The 13,930-nt window shown below is 56.0% G+C and overlaps 1 protein-coding gene across 1 annotated transcript in view; it reads right to left on the bottom strand.

Annotated features, from left to right (window-relative positions):
• The window catches only part of SOX13 (SRY-box transcription factor 13), a 44,253-nt gene extending 35,187 nt beyond the window's left edge, over positions 1–9,066 (bottom strand). The window contains exon 1 of the mRNA XM_040636492.1: positions 8,691–9,066. The gene's annotated coding sequence lies outside the window, so the exon portion shown is untranslated. The remainder of the gene's footprint in view (positions 1–8,690) is intronic.
• Positions 9,067–13,930: the final 4,864 nt, after the last annotated feature.

Raw genomic sequence — 13,930 nt, 5'->3', positions numbered from 1 at the left:
GCTGGTTAGAAAGCCTTCGGGATGACCCACCAGCATGAACTTAGATTGGTAAATCCGCTTCGCCAGTTATCTCCTCAGAGTCAAAGAACAGGATCTTGGGGCACCTGGGTGGCATAGCGGTTGGGCATCTGCCTTCGGCTCAGGGCGTGATCCCGGCGTTATGGGATCGAGCCCCACATCAGGCTCCTCCGCTATGAGCCTGCTTCTTCCTCTCCCACTCCCCCTGCTTGTGTTCCCTCTCTCGCTGGCTGTCTCTGTCTCTGTCGAATAAATAAATAAAATCTTTAAAAAAAAAAAACAAAAAAAAAAACAAAGAACAGGATCTTGAAGGACAGGGATGGGTGAGTTTTGAGCATGAAAGGGGGAGAGGAGGGCAAGGGTGCAAGGAAGACCCTGTGGGTTGGAGGCCAGCAAAAGGGTCTGAGGGAGAGGCTGCTGCCGGGCCAGGCAGGAACTCCCCTGCCTCCTCCCCAGGCAGTCTTCCCTGCCCCCTCCCTTCCAGAGCTCCTAAAGGCATCAGGAGGTCCCTCACTCCTGTGGCTAACTGGCTCCCATGGCCAAATGTCCCAACAGCACTCAGGTGGCAGCAGTCCAGCTCCACAGACCCTCATAAACCGCCCACCACACTCACACCCACACCCACACCCACATACAGGCCCTCCCCTCGCTACTGCTTCCCCAAGCTCCAAGTCAATCGATGCCCAGAAAGGGGTAACAAATAGCCCAATCACTTCCAAATTTGGGGTGTCATGTTGAGGAGAATGGATCTAAGGCCAGGCAGAGCTGGTAGAGAGAAGGGAACTTACATTACGGAAACCATAGGTCCCTGATGTTCCGAGCCAGTTCCAACAGGGCGACCATGCACAGCTGTGCAGACTGTGCACTGCACAACACCAAGAGCCCCATTCATCCAGACTTGTATACCTATCACAACTTAGATGGCAGTCAAGTTCATCCCTTGACTTCCTCACATACTAAAGAGAAAGTTCTCCTGCTACCCACCTCTACTCCAGGCAAGAGGTGACATAGATTCCTTTCCTCTGTTCTTTGACCTGTTTCCTGGCTAGGGTACCTGTGAGTGAAGGCTCAGGCCATCACTCCAAGAGAGGCATCCCTCTCCCTGCCCCATTGGCCCCAGCTAGGGGATCCATAACTCCACCACTAACTTTCCCTACACACTCTGCTCTTTCCCCAGCCCCTCAGCCTGGCTAGACTCCCCACCATCACCCACTTCTGGTGAGAGGGTGTGGCCGCAGATCCATGTTCCTGATGACACAGAAGGAGGCAACGGAGTTTACAGAGAGCGAAAGGAAGGAAGGCGGGTCCTACCCGCTGCCTTGCCCCTCCCTGGGAAAGAATGGAATTGAAACCCCAATCTTGTCCGTCACCAGAGGCTCTGGAGAATTGGTAGTCCTGGAGGAGAGACCAGAGGAGGGCCCCCCTCTGGCTCTCCAGGGCCTTCTAGTCCACTCACTTTTCCTTCTGGACATTGATCTCATGTCCCCAGTCTCCCTGGGGCTCTCAGAGGCACTGCCTGGTCTCCCAGGGGCCAGAGGGGCCACTCCCTCTGCTTTCAATACCTCCTTATTCATTCTCCAATCTCCTCACCCCAGCTGCCTGACAGCAGGGCTGTACCTGCACCCAGGCCTCCTTCCAGCCCCTCCCCATTAACCTTTCATTCACCCCTCCTAGCCCTTCCTTCCCCACCGGACCCAACCCTCCAGGGACAGGCCTGGAACCAAAGTCTCACGGGGATAAAGGAATGACTTCAGCTCCTTCAGTAGGGCTGGGGGTGGTTTCAACAGTGTTACACCCCGTTACACCCCCCAGGCAGAAGACTCCTCTCCCACCCCGCTGAGGAAAACACAGGGCCTGCCCTGTGGAGCCTGTGTGGCCAGGCAAGAGTTAACTCTCTGGAGTGGCTGTGAGGGCAGCTCATTGCTGTCTCCTGCCAGGTGCCAGGGTGAACAGGAAGGCACCGGAGGGCACGGGCCCACTCAACTGTCACCCGGAAAGGGTACCAGGCCAGCCTTACAGGATTCTTCCCATACTGCCACTACTACCCCTCCTGCCAGCGACCCCTCTTGCTGCGGAATATTCTAGTGTGGGTCCCAACTCCTGTCTGCCAGAGAAACACTGACTTTTCTGTTGCTCTGCGTGGCAGTTCTAGATACATTTGAAAACCTTTCCGTGCTGCTTATGAAAGTAATGCGTAGTGGTGTACTTCTTTGGGGAACTGAAGAAACACAGACATAAGAATAGAAATATGAGCTGGAATTTTTAAAAAGTCAACAAAGGGTGCTGGTCTAGGGTGACCCCTGCCCCCCCCCCCAGTTACTAGAGCTGGGGATGGGTCTGTCTGGTCTGCTACCCCACTGGCCTCTAAATGGCCCCCCGCCCTCATCTTGGACTTCCAAGGAAATCCCCCCCAACCCTGGCTGCTCCTTCACATGGCGGGACCTGGACCCCTGCAATGGCAGCGGGGCACGTCTAGAGTGCCAAGAAGCAGGACCCGGCACCGAGGTGCCCCACTCCCTTTGTGGGGGGAAGGGAGAAGGCCTGGATCAAGGCCCTCTGGGGACTAGTTCTCACCCCATCCTGTTCCACAGGCTGCACATTCCATTCTGAGTCAAGCAGGGGGCGGGGACTGGGGGAGGTAAGGCCGAGGGGAGGAGAACAGTCCGGCCGCCTCTGGGGCGGATCCCCCAGGGAGCTCCAGGCCGGGCAGGGATCAGACCTAAACCACCAGGGGGGAAGGGAGCCCCAGGATTCCGGCCCAGTCTGTGGCCCCTTCCGGTTCTCCTCTCCTCAAGCCAAAACACTGAAACCCTACCTCGGACATGTCCCCAGAAGATACGGGGGACAATGTGGGGTAACACTAAACCTCTCCCCACTCCCAACCTGGCCACAATCCCCAGGGATGTTTATGGGGCTTCATTCAGGCCAAGGCCATTTAAACGCTAAGGTCCTGCAGGGGGGCGCGAAGGTCTTGCAGGGGGGCGAGTCTGAACATGTGTGTGAGGGAACTGAATTGAGGTGTGAGGGCGTGTCAGGCTTCCCAGAGTGACCGAAAGCACCTGGGGAGAGGATGCTATTTGGGAAAAAAGGGGGGAGCTGGAGCTACTGTCCCTCTTCTTCCTCTACCACCCCAAACACACCCCTCCCCTCAAAACACACGCTGGAACACCTCAACCTCTGGGCACAGGTCTCAGCCCCGGCAGCTTGCTCCCCCAGGTTGCCCGCCCCCCAGACGCAGGGCCACACACGCAGCACATCCGGGCCACGCCCAGGCCTTGGATTCGCCTGCGGTTGACCTTGGGAGGAGGTGGGGAAACCCCAGCCACTTCCTCCTCACCTCACAGCCTCTTGGAGGTCTGACCACTGGCACTGTCCCATGTCTGGGTCCGTCCAGATCCCTCCAGACAGCACCCAGTGGGGGGAGGGGCCTGGGCAAGGCCAGGGCCGCAGGGCCCCTGGCTCCTCCCAAATGAGGCAGGTCACAGGGCCAGAGGGTCTTCCAAAATAAAGCAGGGGCAGGAGAGCCAAGACCACGCCTGGAGTAGCACGTGGGAACTGCCAGGTTCCATGCCACGTGCCATGCAGGGCCGAGGAAAACCTTTTCCCAGGGGAGTCCCAGGGGCCTTCACCACCATGAGGCTTGAGCAGGAATGGCCTCAGGGGTCTCCCGCAGGCCCAGCTGGACAGTGTCTCCCACTGCACCCACTCTCAGGAGGAAGCAGGAGGAAGTCACTGCTGCTCAGAGAGTATTCGAATTTTGTAAAGGAACAGAATCCCACCTGACCGGAGAAGCAAGCAGAGGTTGAAGTCGGCCCTGCTCAGCTGGCCTGCAACAGACTTCCTAAGCAAGCCTTCCCAAGGAGTTGGAAGGAGGACTCCAAGGAAGAGGCAGCCAACATGGAAGTGACCCAAAGCAAAGACCCCATCCAGGGCACGCCCTCCTGCTTGGGAGCACGGAGACAGGGAGATGACAGGAGGTGAAAGCCACCTTCCATGGGTCCTGGTTCCCTGCCGGGTGACGGGCACTGGGACAGCCTTCCCAGCTTACGTAGCCGGGTTCCAGAAAGGAGACGAGCAAAGGGTGAGGACTGCAGCGAGTTTGGACAGGAGCGAGCCCTCTTAAGCAAACACTGAGCACAAAAATCATTCCCATTCAAAGCACGATTTGCTGTGGGCCTGGCTGGGCCTTCCCAGCCCAGAGTCCTTTTCAAAGGCTCCCCTTCACCTCTGAATGTGGCTGGGGGAGGGGCACGCAGGCCCAGTGGCATTTGAATTCCACTTTTTCCAGAGGCTTTCTGGGGGACCTACCCAACAAGGCCAATCTCAAAGCACCCCCAGAGAGGAGTACACCTGTGGAGTGTCAACTCCTGTAGGGCAGGGAGTAGATCTTCTGCAGGAGCGGGCCTCTCAGGCCACCACCTGTCCGGCAACAACACACCCAGGCCCACCCATGCCATTCACGGGGCACCGCTGCGGACTTAATCACTTAATCGGATGTGAGCCCCCGGAGCTGTAAGAGGTTAAGTACTGTTGCTGCTGCCATCCCATTTCACAGATGGGAAAACAGAGGCCCAGAGCTGTTAACTGATGAACATCTCTCCCAGCTCTAACTCCTCACTGGATACATCATGTTGTCCCGAATCTGCTAATTATCAGAGTAGCAAAATGCTCAGGCTGGGGCTCTCCCCACTAAGGAAAGAAGGGGTACGGATGAAGCTGGACCGCGAGATGCTTTCAAAGCCATGGCAGCACTGGAAATCGCCCTTCACCAGTACTGACCACACTCCTGACCACAAAATCTGAGTTGGGGATAGAATGCCCTCTCTAGGCAAGAGCGGAGAGTGGTTAGTGAGACCCACTGGCTCCGTCTTCAGAACCACCTCCCCTCGGCCCACCATACCTGCATTCTGAATCCAGTGGGCCTCCTGGCTAGCCTCTTCCGTTCTTGCTCCCCTTCAAACTACCCTCTATTGGCAGCCAAAGTGACCTCTCTTTTTCACATTTTTTCCCACTTATTAAAGTCATTCATGACCATTGTAGAAGACTGGAAGAATCAACAGAAGAAGGAAATAAAAATCGCCCGTTTTCCGGCATCTGGAATTAGCTCTGTAAACATGTCCCGGCAGCCTTAGTCTTCTCTTCATGTATGTGTGCCGGGTGGGCGTGTTGCGTGTGCACAATTATCTGCACGAAATTAGCACTTTACCACAGAGCTTTACATAGGGTTTTACCCTTTTTATTATATACGTTTTCCAAATTATAAGCTAGTCGTTCTTTACATACACGTTTGGGGGTTTAGTTTCTTTGGCATATTTCACAGATGCACGAGGCACTTCGTTCGGGCAGGACAAAAGGGTCCAGAGCGAAAACACCATCTTTCCTCCACCCCAACCCATCCCTCAGCCAGCCGTTTCCCTCCCCTGGGGCAACTCTGATGATCTGTTTCTTATATAGTAAATCATCTTTTAAAATCACCCATCAGATCATGTCACTCCCCTCCTCAAAACTCCCATGGCTTCCCATCACACTGGCCATAAAATCCAAGCTCCCAACTAGTCCTAGCAGCCCCGTGTGACCAGGCTCTGGCCCTCCCCTCTGATTCCCGCCAGCCTCGCTGCTGTTGGCTAGCCGCAATCCGGCCTCAGGGATTTTTCATCCCCTCCCCCTGGAATCCTTTCTTCAAGTCTTTGTGCAGCCGGTTCCTTCTCACCCTCCAGGCCTCAGCTGAGCCACCCTCCCCCGAGGGCGGCTTCCACTGGCCTCCAACCTCCGACCAGCCCACCTGCCTCCATGCACGTGTTCTGTGCCATCCCCACACTGCATTTCCGCCACATCACATAGGGGCTAATGTTGTCCTGGTTACTTACTTCGAGGGTGGGCACACTACCTGTCTTGCTCAGCCCTAAAGCCCCACTGCCTAGCACAGGGCCTGAAGCGTAACTAGCGTTCCAACACATTTCTGGTAAAGGCATGAATGGGGGGCAGGGGGGACTGCGATGTTGGCTCTCATCACTGAACACAGCCCGCCAGCAGGATCTCCAAGCACCAAGCACCAGCCTCCTGGCCGCCCTCCCCCAGGCCCGGGTGGGGGCTACAGAATTGGAGAAAGGAAAGAGAAGCCCATTGTCCCAGGCAGTACCCACCTGCTCTGCCCTCCTGTAACCTAGCTCATCCCTTACTGGCGCCGTGGATTTGCAGGGTCCAGAAAATCAGACAAGGAGCCTGTGACAAACCCGATTGCCTAGAAAATACTCTAACGGCAAGTGGAAAGTTGAAGGTGAAAACTTCCCATCCAGGCTATGCAGGCAGCTGGGATATTCCAGGTTCCGGAGTGAGCCCCAGCAGCAGGTGACACAGATGCTGCCCAGGGAACAGAGCTCCCCCAGGAACAGCCTCAGTCCATCCCACCTGGCGCCCCCTCCTCCGTTCACCCCTCCCCCCAAGGGCCCGAGACACCTGGGCTCCTCTCTCCAGAAATTCACCCAGCCCCAGAGACACAAATGCGCATCCAATCCTGAGCCAGCAGCCCAAGCCAGGATACTCAGGGGACACCCTTGTGGAGATGCTTCCTTCCTGGGGCCTGATTTCCACTGAGAGAAGACTGCAGGTAGGCCAAGATTGATTTTGAAGAATGAGGGAAAGGAGGGAATGAAGTGCCTTTCACAAAAACTGTGAAATAATGGGGGGTGTGGGACGGGTGTGATGAAAGACTTCACAACATGGAACTAGACAAGGAGTAGGGAGACTCTGAGGAGCCCAAATCAGGAAAGGGTGGGAAGAAGTGTGAGGTTTCCTCCTTCCCAGAAGTGGACAATTGTTACAGCGGACTAAAGGAGCACAATCCCGAAGTGCCCTTCTGGGCTCCCTTCAAGGTCAGTTAGTAATGGCAGTGACACTAACATTTCTCCAGCACTTACTACGTGCCAGGCACACTTCTAGGAGCTGCAGATGAGCAAACTGAGGCACAGAGCAGTAAGGCTGCATTGCTCAAGATCATGTCCCCAGTGGCAGGATCTAGGCTCCACCTTTGGAGCCCTGGCCCTTAACCACTAAGCTACACGTGGCTTTCAGTGGTCCCACCAAGGGGGTCGCTATCCTTCTGGAGTTCATGCCTTCCAAACCATTATCCCTTAACTGATCATTCGATGCCAGTTTCAAAGATGTACGCATAAGTCTGCCCATTCCGCACAGGGGAAAATCTGGAAAAGTTACGGGACTCGCCCGAGCTGACACCGCCCATAGGAGGGGAATTAGAACCAAAATGTGCTGAGCCCCAGCCTGTGGAGCACCACTTCCTAAGGGAGCACAGTAGAAACCCGGATCGCGAAGCTCCGCCCAGAGCAGCAGCATCTCCTTTGGCTTTGGCCAGACCCCTTCGCCAGCGCCAGCGCCAGCGCCGAGGCGCCCTGCCCGGAAATTCCCACAGAGTCACAGCGAACTTCCCAGGAAAACTCCTCGGCTTCCTCCTAGCCCCAGTCACGGAGGCGGCTGCCAAGAGCGCCGCTGGAGTCCTTGCAGCTGCCGTCGGCCCTCCAGGGCGGGAGCCGCCGCTCGTGCGCCCGGGGTCCTCCCGGAAAGGTCCAGGGCTTAAGTTCAAAATTCACTTCCCGCCCAGGCCCGGGCTCGCGGCCCCTCCCGGGACTCTCCGGCAGCCCCCACGTCTCTCGCCCTCCCCAGCCCCAGATAAGCAATGGGGCCCCTCCAGCCTGGAAGGCCAGGCGGGCAGCCGGGAATATCCCGCGGCCGATCCCTGCGCGTCTGGGGACTCGCAGCAGCCGACGCGCGCACACACACACGTGTGTGTGTGTATGTGTGTGTGCGCGCGTGTCACAGCAGCCGGCGCGCACACGTGTGTGCGTGTGTGTGTGTGTGTGTGTTTACGTACGGAACGCGCGGGGTGGGAAAACAATGGCGAGCCGCTGGGAACAGAGCGACGGGCCCCCTCCCCACCTCCCCGCCTCTCTACCCCCAGGCAAGATTTGCTTTGCAGAGAAATCGGGATGCAGATTCACCTCCGACTGCAAAGGCGGGAGGTGGGGGGTGGTAAGGAGGCGGCTAGGGTGGGAGGTGGGAGGGGGTGAAACAGGAGCGGCCGGAGCAGAAAACAAACAGGATGCAGCGCCCGGCGGGTCCGCTGGGGTGCGAACCTGGCAGGGTGGGAAGGACTGCGTGGCCCGCCCCCGGCACCGCGTCAACCCGGGAGGGGGTCGATCTGCGTCTGGGCGCCGGCACCCGAGCCCCACGCGGGGCGCGCACAGGTCACCCCAGCTTCCCGTTGGGAAATCCTTGAACTGGGCGCCTAGACAGCCTGATGAGAAAGCCCTCGTGCCCCCGGCGGGTCGGCGAGGGCGGGGGAGGGGAGCACCCCTAGGCCGGCTAGCGTGGTGCGCACACAGACACACACAGCCCCCTCCCCCCCCCGCCACGGTCTTACCGGGCTGCCACCCCTCTGCCCAAGGACCCAGCTCGGCCCGCGAGAAGCCGCCACTGGCCGGCGTTGTTGAGGGGTAGGTGGGGGTCCGTTCCTTCTCGAGAAACTTTGCAAAGGATGAAAACTCGCAGAGATGAGAGCCGGCGTGTGCCCAGAAACGCGGGGGCGCGAGTGTCAAACTTCGCAGGGCTGGGGAGAGGGGCGCAGCGGCGTGCTGCGGGAGCCGAGGGGGCGCACTTACTACTCAGCCAGGCGCCGGGCTCGGGGCTCGGGGCTTCGCGCTCCTGCTCCTGCTCCGGCTCCTCCTCCGAACGGGTCCTCGCGGCTGGCAGCCTGGGCTTCCCGCTCACATGCCCCCGCGACGCAGCTGACCGGCGCGCAGGGCTGGGGCGGCTGGGCTGGGAGGAGGCACGCCCCCCGCCGTGGGCCGGGGAGTCGCTCCGGACTCGTGGCCACCCTGGGTCCGCGCTCCGCCGCCGGCCGCCGTCCCGGGCGGAGAGCTCGGTTCCGGCCGGGCGGCGCCCTCCGCCGAGCCAGGCCGCTCTCTGCACTCTGCCCTCTGCCCTCTGCTTGCGGCCGTCTCCCTGCCTTCCGCGGTCCTGCTCCCTGACTCGCCCGGACGCTGCGCCGGCCCGCCCGCCCGGCTCTCCGGCTCTCCCGCTCCGCGCCTCGGCTCGGTCCCGAACCAGGGCCTCGGCGGCTGGCCGCTGCGCCCCGGGCTCAGACCTGGGCTCGCCGCTCCCGGGCCGGGGTTGCAGGAGCCGCCACTTGCACAGTTCAGTTCAAGCCGGGACTGGGAGCAGGACGCTCGCAGCTCGCTGCTACGAGGCGACTCCACAGCCTCAGAGGAGAAAGAGGGAGGGAGACAGAGAGCGGGCAGGGGGAGGAGGAAGGAGGAAGGGTGGGGAGATGGAGAAGGAGGGAGGGACAGAGAGTTCCCTCCTCCTCCCTGCAGCCAGGTCCATCCAGGCATCCACAGCTGGAAACCTCGGTCGGGAAGGGGAGAGCGGCGGGGGCGGGTGAGAATAGAAAAAAGAGGTGGATTCTGCCCACTCCCCCTGCCCAGGTATGAGGGTCGCTACCGAGAATCTTCGCTCTTTAGAGCAAGACCCAAGAAGTTGTCCATCCAACTGCCGGCCTCCTAACCCTCCAGACAGCCAGGATTTAGTGTTTCAGACCGTATTTCAGAACCTCACCTGCAGCTAGACTGCTTCCTAATGCCTCAGACCACTCTCTCCAGGCCTGGCATTTGGCACTCTCTTCAGTGTTTGTTGTTTTTTGTTTTCCTGAGCTGGTTCTAGATAAAGGGGTGGATTCCTTTACTTCAGTGTATTTATTAAATGCCTACAATATGCCTGGCCCAACAGGGTGCTGGGGACACCAGGATGAATGAAAGGGGGCCCTGCCCTTTCTAGATTCCCCTTTCCTGATGGAGACAGATGAGTGAACATGCCATTACTGTGAAGTGGAACAGTGCCAAGGTCAGACTGGCACAGGGGGCACAGGGACCACCAAGGGCACTCGGGTGTGAGGACAGGGATCAGAGTCTTCTTGGGAGAGATGTTATCTGAGCTGGGTCCCGGGAAGTAGAGCAGGTGAAAGGAGGGGCAATGGTGAAACTGAAAATAAGGTGCCAGCAGTGTAAGTGGCCCATCTTCTCAGCAGGTGATGGTCAGCCAGGCTCCTAGGACCTTCTGGGGGCTTTAGATTTCATCATTCCCCATGGCCTTCCTTACCCAAATCCTTTTATTGATCTTTTAGTTCTCAGCCCACATATGAATTCTTCCAGAAGCTTGTCTTGACAGCCCAATCTGGGTCAGGTGCCCCATCTACCCGGCAGGCTCCAGAAGCCCTCCCCCACCCCCCACCCCTCTTTGCCCAGGGTTGTACATATTTGTATGGCTTCCCCTGCTGGACTGCAAGCTTCCTGAGAGCAGGGATGTCTCTCTGGCTCACTGTTGCATCCCTTGTGCCTAGTGAGACCTTGGCAAAGAGCAGGCCCTAGATAAATACTTGTTGATCCATCGGTTGACTGAAGGGAATGGGGAGTCCCTGAGGGATTCTAAGGAGGGCCTCTGATGAGATCAGTCTAGCTGGAGGCAGGGAGGCCCATGACCAGACAGTGGCAGTCACGGGGTAGAAATGACACAGGCCTGAGGTAAGCTAGGGACAGGGAGGATGGAAAGAAGGGAGCAGAGGGATGGAGGTGGGACAAGTCAATATTAACTCTTAAGCAAATGGCTTTTGGATGACTGAATGAAGCCATTTCAGAAACCATGAAAGAGTTACCCAAGTGCCACAAAGCCTTTCCTCCTCCTGGCCAGCGTGCTTGTGTTTTCCATAGAGCTGGTTGTTTTTCTCTGGCCCCTGATCAGCTTCAATGGGCACCTTCTTTATGGGTCCGTCCCTGTAGCTGTCTTCAGCCACCACAGAGCAGGAAAGGAAGAACAGAGATGGGACGTGGGCTCTCCTCTTTCCGACATCGCCCATCCACCAGACCGCGCTTCATTGGTGACCACCCTCCCCGGTCACTGCCACTCACTCAACTGTTTTTTTGTTCTATTTTTGTTTTTAGCAATCTAGTAATCTCTACACCCAATGTGGGGTGCCAACTCATGACCCCAAGATCAAGAGTCATATGCTCTTCTAGGGGCGCCTGGGTGGCTCAGTCGTTAAGCGTCTGCCTTCGGCTCAGGTCATGATCCCAGGGTCCTGGGATCGAGCCCTGCGTCGGGCTCCCTGCTCAGTGGGAAGCCTGTTTCTCCCTCTCCCCCTCCCCACTGCTGTGTTCCCTCTCTCACTGTGTCTCTGTCAAATAAATAAAATCTAAAAAAAAAAAAAAAAAAAAAAAAAAAAGAGTCATATGCTCTTCTGACTGAGCCAGCCAGGTACTCCTGAAAGATTTTTAAGCATCTGCCTATCGTGTCTTACACACAGTAGGACAACATACATATACGATCTTGTGTTCAAATACAATATCCATTCATACCTTATCCCAGTTCTGTGAGGTTGGTATCATCATCCTCATTTTAGAGGTAAGAAGAATGAAACTCAAGATCATGGCCAGTAAGTGGAGGAAGTTGTTTGACTAAAGATTCTAGGTCTTTCTATACTACCACACCATTTCCTGGGAACACCCATCAAAATGACACTATTTAACCTAGTGGACCACTCCCTCCTCGAAGCGCTCACTTCGTGACTCCACACCCCCCTGAGTTTCTTCTGACCTCACCTGTCCTTTCCCAGCCTCCCTTATTTATATTCCCTCCTCCACCTTGTCTCCAGGTGGGTGTTTCCCATGGACTCCCTTCTGCACCCCATTTTCCTCTCTCCCTTCTTGCCATAGATGAAATGTTATGTTGCTATAGCTTTATATATTTTTTAAGATTTTATTTATTTATGTGAGAGAAAAAGAGAGAGAATGAGTGGTGCTGAGGGCATAGGGAGAGAGAGAGAGAAGCAGACTCCCTGCTGAGCGGAAGCCTGATGGGAGGCTCGATCCCAGGACCCAGAGGTCATGACATGAGCCAAAGGCAGATGCTTAACCGACTGAGCCACCCACACGCCTCTGTTTCCATAGCTTTAAATACCAACTATTGGGGCTCCAATCGTCCAATTCTTGATTTCGGCTCCGGTCATGATCTCAGGGTCGTGAGATCGAGCCTCACGTACGGCTCTGTGGGAAGTCTGCTTAAGACTCTCTCTCCTTCTGCCCTTCTCTCTCAAATAAACAAACAGACAATGTGCTGATGACTCTCCCAGCTTTTTATGTCACTCTCCAGACTGCTTAGCGCACCTCAGATTCGTGTATCCGACCACACACTTGACGTTTCTACCCAAGGATCTCACAGACATCCTAGATTTCCCACGTTCCAGGATGGAGCTTTAACCACCACCCCCAAACCTGCGTACACCCTGTTCTGTCTTTCCCATCTCAGGGAACGGTACCACCGCGAGGTTTGAGCCTAAAACCTAGGAGTCGTCCTCGAGTCTTCCTTTCCATCGACCCAAATTAGTGAGGGCTGTTGATCTATTTCCACAAATATGTCCTAGTCCTCCTCTTCTCTGTCCTGACTGTCCCCACCCTGGCCCGGGTCATCACCATCTCTCAGCGAGACCACGACAGCCTCACTGCTTCGGAGAATCGAGACTCCCTGCCGTCACATCATTCCACTAAGGCTGCTTACATTGCCATGACTTTAATATTTGTTCCAGAAATTTCTTGCCCAGGAAGATAAGCCCGTAAACTAGTAAATAATTTCATTATTTGCTCCAGGAACTTCCTGAAAATCAATTTATCTGAACAATAGACTGCTCAAACAGCCCCCTTCTCGGGACAATAGTTTGCTTAACCTGGCATACCACTAGCTTATCAAACAATTGTTTATTCTTCAAGACCCTCCCCTCGCCATATCCTCCAATCCTGAACTGTTATGTTACAAATGGCCCAACCCCAATCAGATCTCCATATTGAAAGGTCTGCCTCTAACCAGACTTCAAGCCATGTAAATATCTCTTTACCTGGACAGCACTTCCCCAAACCCTGTTCTTCCCAGAGCAGGTTCCCTTTCATCCTCTGGTCTGGACATAAATGTTCCTTTCTTTACCGTCCCTTCCCCAATCCCCCCACCCCACCCGCAAGATCATTCTCCACACCTTATTCTCCTGCTTCATAGCACTCACCACAATTCATGCTTACTTGATCTGTTTTCTGATTTCTTGTGGGTTTTTTTGTTTGTTTGTTTGTTTTTCCTGTTTTCCCTTTAGATTGTGGGCTCTGTGAGGGAAGAACTTTGTCTGCTCTATTTTCCATTTAATTTCCAGAGCCCCTTGTAGATGCTTAGAAAATATTTGATGAAGGAAAGACTTTGGCTCCAGTGAGGTGACCTCCAACGCACTTCACGTGGCTGCCCATTCCTGAGACCCCGGTGGGGGGCTGCGGTGCCCAGGGCTGCTGGGGTTCCCCACTCTCCCTTTAACCTCCAAGGTTAGAGACAAAGGGGCAAGTGGAAAAAGTAGTAAAAGGATTAAAGTCACGGAATGGAGTGAATCACTTTCCTCAGTATCACAGGGGCCAGCGAGAGGGAGAAAGTTCCAGAAAGTAAGCTGAGAAGCTGAGAGAAAGAAAGAGCAGCGAGAAATCCCTGTCTTGCTTTGCCTCAGGTCTTCCCCGCTTTTCCCTAGGACCTAACAAAGGGCTGTTTCCTCTGCAAAGCCTAGAGGAGGGTGCTTGTCGGTTGGGTCAAGTCAGGGTAGGCCCAGCCTAGTACAGTTTGTCAGGGTACCAACTCTTCATCCTACTAACTGAGGACGTGCTTTTCTAGATACCTACAGCCAGACTCGCCAGTCAGAAGTGCTGAGCTCAGGTGGCCTCGCACCGTGGAAGATGCCACAGGAACCCCCTTCAGAGCCGGGCTCAGTGTGGTGGGCCTCCACTCAATTCTACTTGGCTTTCTCCCGGGTCTCCCACTTGGGTATGGA

The sequence above is a fragment of the Ursus maritimus genome, unplaced genomic scaffold, assembly GCF_017311325.1.
Source record: "Ursus maritimus isolate PB19 unplaced genomic scaffold, ASM1731132v1 scaffold_2, whole genome shotgun sequence".
NCBI lineage: Eukaryota > Metazoa > Chordata > Mammalia > Carnivora > Ursidae > Ursus > Ursus maritimus.
The sequence above is the reverse complement of the archived record's forward strand: the minus strand, read 5'-3'. Positions and strand labels throughout refer to the sequence as shown.